Genomic DNA, 9,496 nt, shown 5'->3' on the forward strand with positions numbered 1-9,496 from the left:
TTTGAGGATGCCCTTGAAAAGCTTAGGGCTTTAGGTGCAGGGACTTTAATGGCTAAAGAGGACATAAAATCCGCTTTCCGTCTACTCCCCATTAACCCGGTTTGTTTTAACTCTTTGGGAATTTTCTTTAAGGACAAATTCTACTTCGACAAATGTCTCCCGATGGGGTGTTCAGTTTCATGTAAATATTTTGAAGATTTTGCTTGTTTTTTGGAATGGGTAGTGATGAAAGACGCAGGTTCTAACTTTATGATTCACTACTTAGATGACTTCTTGTTCATGGGTAAAGCAGAATCGTTAGAATGTCTTCAATTATTAAATACGTTTTTCAATATTTGTAGTAAGTTTGGAGTCCCATTGGCGGTGGAAAAGATGGTGTATCCCACCACATGTCTGGAGTTCCTAGGAATTACAATAGACACAGCGGCGCTGGAGTTCAGATTGCCGGAAGAAAAAATTCAAAGGATTAAAGGTATGTTAATTAATCTGGTTAGGAGAAAGAAAGTGTGTTTGAAAGAGATTCAATCTCTTTTGGGCCTACTGGCTTTCGCCTCAAGAATCATGCCGGTAGGAAAGGCATTCTCCAGGAGAATGTACTTGGCAATCTCTGGGCTAAAATCCCCTTTTTCTCATATTAGGGTGACCAGCGATATTAGGGAAGACATGTTAGTTTGGCTTCAGTTTTTAGAACATTTCAATGGGAGGAGTTTATGGCAGAAGGAATTCATTATTGATGAAGAATTTTTATTATTTACTGACTCTGCTGGTTCGGTAGGCTTTGCAGCGATCTGGCGAAACCATTGGTGCGCAGATCGCTGGAGCCAAAGCTGGAGAGGAAAAGGTCTATTGAAAAATATAGTTCTTCTGGAGCTTTTTCCCATAATAGTCGCTCTGGAAGTATGGGGAAAAGAATTTAGTAATAGAAGGATATTGCTTAGTACGGATAACAAAGGAGTAATGTACGCTATCAATTGTTTAACATCCAAGTCTCCACCAGTCATTGCTCTTTTGAGATATATGATTTATTTATGTCTGAAATATAATATATGGCTTAAGGCTCGACATGTGCCTGGTAAGAGCAATGACATGGCAGATGCGCTATCTCGCCAACAGATGAGCAGATTTTTCCAACTATTACCAGAGGCGGATCCAGTGGGTACCAAATTCCCAAGGAAGTTATGGGAGTTGATATAAGTCTGGTTACAGAGAATATCAAACACTCCATAGCCCCTTCGACCATGGCAGGTTACCAGTCAGCTTGGCTGATGTGGATTTCTTTTCTGAAGGATCTAAAAGAAGATGAACATAATTTTTCTGAAGGACTTGTAATGTTGTTCTTAAATAGTTTATTCAAGAAAAATTACTCCTGGGCACACGTGAATAAAATCTTGGCCGGAGTTTCGTTTTTTCAAAAAATGAGAAATTTACCATCTTGTGTGTCGTTTTTTACAGTTAAGCAGGCGCTTAAAGGATATAGGAGGAGGAGTTATAGCAGTGATAAGCGCAGTCCAATTACACCAAAAATTCTTTTGGACCTATGTATGGCCACAGGTGAGGTTTGTTTTTCTGTTTTCGAAGCTGCCCTGTTCAAAGCAGCCTTTTCTCTAGCATTTTTTGGAGCTTTGCGGATTTCAGAGTTATTAAATATTTTAAAAAAGGAGGTAAGTCTGGAGGGTAACTTAGTGAGGATTAAGATAAGAAGGTCAAAAACAGACCAGGTAGGTAAAGGATGTGTTATTTGTTTACATGCTCTCAGTGGTTCTCTCATATGCCCAGTTAAGTCATTGCAACAGTATCTTGAGTTAAGACCAAGTTTTGGTGAAAAGGCTCTTTTTATTCATGCATCAGGTGCAAACTTATCTAAATATCAATTTAATAGCGTTTTCAAGAAATGTGTGGTCAAGTTAAATTTACCAGGAATGCATTTGACATCACACTCTTTTCGGATAGGGGCAGCCACTGAGGCATCTAGATTAGGATTGGAAGATTCAATAATAAAAAAAGGTTGGAAGGTGGAAGTCAGATTGCTATCAATCATACATCCGACCTAATTCATTTGTTTGATTCTTTTCAGATGGAAAAAGGATCATTTGGATTGTCGGGCATTCGTATATCTTTTGGGCGTTCAAGAGGGCAAGACAGAGGGTTTACTCTGAAAATTTGGGACTGGATCCAGAGAAATTCAAAGTATACTGGTATGGTAGGAGGGGCATGGTTTGGGCTGATCTACTATTTGAGTTAAACAGGTTACAATCATTGTTTCCTCCTCCGGATGCACTTATCGTGCATTTAGGAAGAAACGATATTGGTCAGGAAAAAACTTTGGAATTGATCTTCGGAATCAGGGATGATCTTTTTAGTTTTGGGTTGTCGTCGCCAAATACTGTTATTATCTTTTCTGAAATCGTTCAAAGGCTGAGGTGGTTATTTTCACCTTATTTGAAGAGTTTGGAAAAGATAAGAAGAAGGATTAACAGGTCATTGGCTAAACTTTTGCCTAGGATAGGTGTTATGTCTTTCAGACATAGGGAATTGGAAGGGGGTACGGAAGGATTGTACAGGGATGATGGGGTACATCTTTCCGAGATAGGATTGGATGTTTTTAACGCAGACCTGTCGGATTGTGTTGATATGGCCGTGGTGCGGGGTCGTTGGTGACAGAAGGGGTTAGTTTTCCCCCTTCTGTCTTTTGGAAGTTGATGCTTGAAATGTGATGTTATTTATCCGGCCTGAGCTGTGGTGGCTAGGCTGTTGAGTGTGTTTAAATTTTTAATTATATATTTATTTATTGAAGTTATTTTAAAATAAATAATAAACGTCCGCGGCCTATATATTTTCCAAATAATACAGGTGTCTGCTTCTTATTTTATTTACTTAAGTAAAAATGCTAAGTTGTTATTGAATCCTGCCTACTGTCCCATGAAAGGAAAAGGGGAACAGTAATAAGCCCCCTTTTCCTCATGGGAGAGTGGCTGGGGAAATAGGTAGAATAGTTCATAAGGTAATTTTCCCTCCTTTTCTCCTCAGGTAAAGAGGGAGGGACTCCTAAGGTATCCTGAGGGAATAGAAATAGTGGGCGTGGTGTTGCAGGGGTCAGAGCACCTATAGGAATAGGTATAGGGTAGAAGTTTCTAGAGCCCTCTGAGCCCCTATATAAGGGAGAGCTCTCCTCAGAGGGGCTCATTCGCCTCAGAAGATTTAGCAGTGTGAATTCCCCATCCCCCCCCCCCTTTTTTGTCGCGGCTGTTTAAAAAAAAAAAAATATATATATATATAGATATATAATAGGTAAGTGGTGTCGTTTTTGCTATAGCAAAAGGGCATTTTTATATGTTTATGAGTGGAAGTTGATGCTTGAAATGTGATGTTATTTATCCGGCCTGAGCTGTGGTGGCTAGGCTGTTGAGTGTGTTTAAATTTTTAATTATATATTTATTTATTGAAGTTATTTTAAAATAAATAATAAACGGCCGCGGCCTATATATTTTCCAAATAATACAGGTGTCTGCTTCTTATTTTATTTACTTAAGTAAAAATGCTAAGTTGTTATTGAATCCTACCTACTGTCCCATACCTCTTCCTCTCCTTGTTAGACTGGTCATACACTTTGGCTATCTTGGGAGCTGGGCCCCGACTGGCCCAGGTTTTGGGAGAATTTGATATAATTTTGTCATCTGGTGTCCTTTGGTCCCTCTCTGAAGGCCCCTATGTCCACCCCCAGGATCTGTTTTCACCCATAGGGTCCTTTCACACGAGCGATCCGATCAGATCTGCCTGTCAGTTTTTTAGGCGGATCTGTTCGGATCCCCCATGCATCCCTATGGGGCAGCGGATGTCAGCGGAGACATGTCCGCTGACACCCGCTGACACCCGCATCCGATCCTGTCCGTGAAATCCGGACTGATGGAAACCCTATTTTACATCCGTCCAGTGCATGGGATCGGATGACAGCAGACAGGCGGTCCACTGTCATCCGATTCCCCCACAGAGATGCATGGGTCTCTGACACCTCCCTCTCCGCACACAGAGCGGAAAGGGAGCTGTCACCTGCCTGCTCAGCGGGGATCTGTGTATTGATCCCCCCGCTGAGCAGCACGGATCCGCCTACGGAGGCGGACCGTGTGAAAGAAGCCTTAATCTGTTTTTCCAAGGTTAATCAGCACCCACTCAATCTGTCCTGAGGAAGCAAATACATTTTGTGAAATGCTTTGACAAGCACGCATGGAGGAGTTGTTTGGCCTGACCATTGAAATCTACCCAAATTTTCTTCTCTATTAATGGATTTCTGTACTTTTCATATAATTGGTTCTATGCCTCCATGTCTGTGATTGGGTACCTGTTGACCTACTGTTGCGTAGATGATGTTGTAATATTTTTTTATTCTGTGTGTTGTTTTAAGAATATTTGTAATAATTCTGTGTGTTGTTTTAAGAATATTTGTAATAAAGATTGTAATTTTTTTTTACACTTACTGCCTCATGTTGTGTCCGCAGAGTCCATTGCTTTTGAGAAAGTTAGATTTTATTTCTCAACCCTTTTTTCTAAAATTTGGACATTGGCAAGGTGAGGAAAATCCTGAAAGCTGTGAAAAAGACTTGGGGGGAACTGCCCTAAACAATATAGATTCAAAAATAGAAAAACATACAACGATAGTAACTGAGCAAAGCTTAGAAAGAAAAAGCGTAATGGGATTGCTGTCATCTGTTATAAAAGTATCTTTATTGTATCAAAGTTTGTCTCATTGAAAAGAAACTGTTGCAAGAAGGTGTATTTTGTAATTTCAAGAAAAAAAGAGATGCCTGCTAGAGTTTTGTTAATGTGAGCCCAGGAATTGTCCCTTGCACATCAAAAAAAGCATGAAAGTGAAAAGGTAGTGCTCATAAAAAGCTGAATGTTCTACATTTAATGAATAGAAAATAACAGCCATAGAAACCAAACTGCCAGCCAGCATTGAAGAAATGATAGATATTTAAATATTTTTGAAATGGTACCTAGATCAAATCCCAAAAATGCTGAAGACAACACATTCTTTCTCGTCTGCATTGGGACAAATCAATCTGAATCTGTTCATCTGCAAATGAAAAAGAGAGTCTGCAATCTCATTGCTCATACCAGGAATATATAACTCAAAGGAAAGTGTACTGTCTCTTTAAGTATCTGTCACATCAAAAAGTGAACAATTCACATATATGAATATGCATATATTCATATAAAATAATATGCAAAAATTAACAATAATTCATATAGTTTTCGTATTTACAAATACATACAACATATTGTTTACATACGTACAAATACCACACTATCCGTTTATTCCCCCATCACGGCTTGTGATTGGAGGTGATTTACAGGGGAAGCACATCCCACTAAGTGGATCGTGGCTGGAGGAGACACATCTCATGGTGGAAGTCTAACCGCAGCGGCTGTCTACAACCAGGGAGAGGGAATCCGAACCTGGAAAGGATCTTCTAATAAGCACGGTTGGTTCTAATGTCATAAGACATATAGGACCCACAGTATCTGGTGAGTGGGCATTTCATTTATTTTTCACGGTGAAGGAAGCACCAAGAAGTCAAAGGAAGAAGCACCAGCACTTTAGTCACCTAAGTTGTGTTTGGACTTATTTTTATTAATTTTATTAAATGATCAATTTATCACCATACGCTGGATGGACATTTATTTATGAGTGGTTTATTAATTTATACACTATTTATATTTATCAGTGTATTTGATATATATTTTTTTGGCAATGTATTTTTAGTAATAGTTAATTTATGAATCTCCACTAGGGAGCAAATAGCAAGCGCTATAGGTATCACTATTGTGATTACTTTTCTTTTTATCACTGGCACCCGCACTTTACATAGCAGCTGCTATTAATTTAATAATCACAGAATTTATTTATTTTTTTTACACATTATTTATTCATACCAGGTTTCTGAAACCACCTCTCTGGCGCGCTAATATACATAGTATATTTCTTTACAATACGTACAAATGCATGTATAATGTTTTGTGAAACGCATAGGGTTGAGTTTTCATGCCCTACTGTGATGTTTCCTTATCCATGCATAATGTTCATATGGTGAAATGCTTTGGGTGGAGTTATCTTTCCCTACTGTGATGTTCCCATATGTACAAATACATGTGTAATGTTCATATTGCAAAATCCGATGGGTGGAGTTATGTTTCCCAGGTGATGTTTCTATACGTACAAATGTATGTGTAATGTTTATATAGACGAAATGTGTCAGGCCGAGTTATCTTCCTTACTGTGATGTTTCCATATGTACAAATACATGTGTATTGTTGATATGGTGAAACACGTCGGGCGGAGTTATCTTCCTTACTGTGATATTTCCATATATACAAACAGTGGCGGCCGGCCGATAGGGGGCGCAGGGGCGCCGCCCCCCCCCCCCCCCCAAAAAAAGAAAAAAAAAAGATTAAAAAAAAAATCAATTTTTTGCCCACTAGGGGCGCCGGACTCATTGGTGGCTATGGGGGGGTGGGGTTTTCCACCCGGCAGAGGCGCCGATTGGCGGCCTTCTGGGGTGTAACCAGGGCGCAGAGCACTGCGCTACAACACCCCCCTTTTGTGATGTCCTGGATCATGATTGGTCCAGACTCCAGCCTGGACCAATCATGATTCAGGACATCATTGCTGGGGGCGGTGCGGTCACCTTCCCGCCATCAGATGGTCAGAGCGGGCTCCGGGATGGCACGCATCGGAGGAAGAAGAGAAGAGGACGTCTTGTCTTCACTCCACTCTCCAGAGAGTCCCGACTGGCCGACTCCTGAGAGCAGCAGCATGCCAGGCAGCAGTGACAGGTAAGTGCCTCAGTCAGACAGACTCAGTGTGGTGCCTCTCTGTCCTGTCTGTGTGCCTGTGTGTGTGTGCAGACAATGCAGATTGCAGAGTGAGAGGAAACACACAGGCAGCGACAGTGCAGCTCTCGGGGGAGGTCTCACTCTGTGTGTTTTGCAAGAAGCACATGTGGAGTGATGAGAGAAGAAGCTGCTTACCGTTCAGGCAGGATGTGCTTTCATAGAGGCAGGCAGGAGAGGGCAGTGCTCATCCCTGCTGCCATTCATCCTATTCCATCCCATCTGCCACCCATTCCATCTGCCACCCATGCCATCTGCCACTCATCCCATCTGCCACCCATGCCATCTGCCACCCATCCCATCTGCCACCCATGCCATCTGCACTCATCCCATCTGCCACCCATCCCATCCCTGCTTCCACTCATCCCACCCCACCCCATCCCTGCTTCCACTCATCCCACCCCATCCCATCCATGCTGCCACTCATCCCATCTGCCACCATCCCATCCCTGCTGCCACTCATCCCATCTGCCACCCATCCCATCCCTGCTTCCACTCATCCCACCCCATCCCATCCCTGCTTCCACTCATCCCACCCCATCCCATCCGTGCTGCCACCCATCCCATCCCTGCTGCCACTCATCCTATCTGCCACCCATCCCATCCCTGCTTCCACTCATCCCACCCCATCCCATTACTGCTGCCACTCATCCCATCCCACCCCTGCTGCCACTCATCCCACCCCATCCCACCCCTGCTGCCACTCATCCCATCCCATCTTATCCCTGGTGCCATTCATCCCATTCTATCCCTGCTGCCACCCATCCCATCTGCCACCCATCCCATCCCTGCTGCCACTCCTCCCATCCCATCCCTGCTGCCACTCATCCCATTCCTGCTGCCACTCATCCCATCTTATCCCTGCTGCCATTCATCCCATTCCATGCCTGCTGCCACCCATCCCATCTGCCACCCATCCCATCCCCTCTGCCACTCATCCCATTCCTGCTGCCACTCATCCCATCCCATCCCTGCTGTCACTCATCCCATCCCATCCCTGCTGCCACTCATTTCATCCCATCCCTGCTGCCACTCATCCCATCCCTGCTGCCACTCATCCCATCCCATCCCTGCTGCCACTCATCCCACCCCATCCCATCCCTGCTGCCACTCATCCCACCCCATCCCATCCTTGCTTCCACTCATCCCACCCCATCCCATCCCTGCTTCTACTCATCACACCCCATCCCTGCTGCCACTCATCCCACCCCATCCCATCCCTGCTGCCACTCATCCCACCCCATCCCATCCTTGCTTCCACTCATCCCACCCCATCCCATCCCTGCTTCCACTCATCCCACCCCATCCCTGCTGCCACTCATCCCACCCCATCCCAAGCCCTGCTGCCACTCAACCCCCCCCATCCCATCCCTGCTGCCACTCATCCACCCCATCCCATCCCTGTTGCCACTCATCCCACCCCATCCCTGCTTCCACCCACCCCATCCCATCCCTGCTTCCACTCATCCCATCCCATCCCTGCTTCCATTCATCCCACCCCATCCCTGCTGCCACTCATCCCACCCCATCCCATCCCTGCTTCCACTCATCCCACCCCCTCCCCCCGACGTCTGCCACTCATCCCATCACCGCTGCCACCCATCCCTTCCACCACCACCGCTGCCACCAATCCCAACTATCCTCTAGCATGTACTGTAAGTACTATATATATATATATATATATACACATCACTTACCTGTGTACCAAGAGCTACCTTGCTGAATTGCATGCATTATATCTAGCTGGGTGTCTTTGTACAGTATATGCCGACCAACAGTATCTGCTCACCTGTCTCTCTTTAGCACTAATGCAGACCAATCCATCTGTAATTTCGGTCTTCCTGTCATTTCACTGTCAAAAGCTGTCAAAAGGTGACTACCTAAACTTATGGACCTCCCCAGAATCTGTCCTCCTATCTACAGTACAGTGCTCCTATCTAAAATACCTGTCTTCAGTACATGTCTTATCTACAATGCCTGTCCTCAGTATCTGTCCTCTTATGTAGAGTACCTGTCCTGTCTATATTACCAATCACCTCCAGTTATCTGTCCTGCTATGCAAAGTACCTGTCCTGCGTAAAATACCCATCACCAGTATCTGTCCTTCTATGTAGAGCACCTGTCCTGTCTATAATACCCATCATCAGTATCTGCTCTTCTATGAAGTGTACCTGCCCCCCTGTGTGCACCCTTCTGGGGGAGATCACAAGTCTAAGGTTATAGCGGAACCTGCAGAGAGAACCACACTGGTCTCTGTGCATTGAAAGGGGGCACGCTGGTCACTGTGCATTGAAAGGGTTCACGATGATCTCTGCACTGAAGGGGGCACACTGGTCTCTCTGCATTGAAAGGGGGCACGCTATACCTTAATTACTGAAGGCCCCTTTCGCACTTTTGTGACCTCAAAGTCACGCAATTTTTTACAGGGTTTTTTGCCGCAAAGCAATGCCTATTACATTTTTCTGTTTGCGCCCCCCACCCCCCCCCCCCCCCAAAAAAAATTTGAGCACCAGCCGCCACTGTGTACAAAAACATGTAATGTTCATATGAATTGTGCTATATATGCATAGGGAAGGACCTCTATATTCAAGGGTGTTTTGGTTGGAAT

This window comes from Pelophylax lessonae (assembly GCF_965119305.1).
Source record: "Pelophylax lessonae genome assembly, chromosome: 2".
Taxonomy (NCBI): Eukaryota; Metazoa; Chordata; class Amphibia; order Anura; family Ranidae; genus Pelophylax; species Pelophylax lessonae.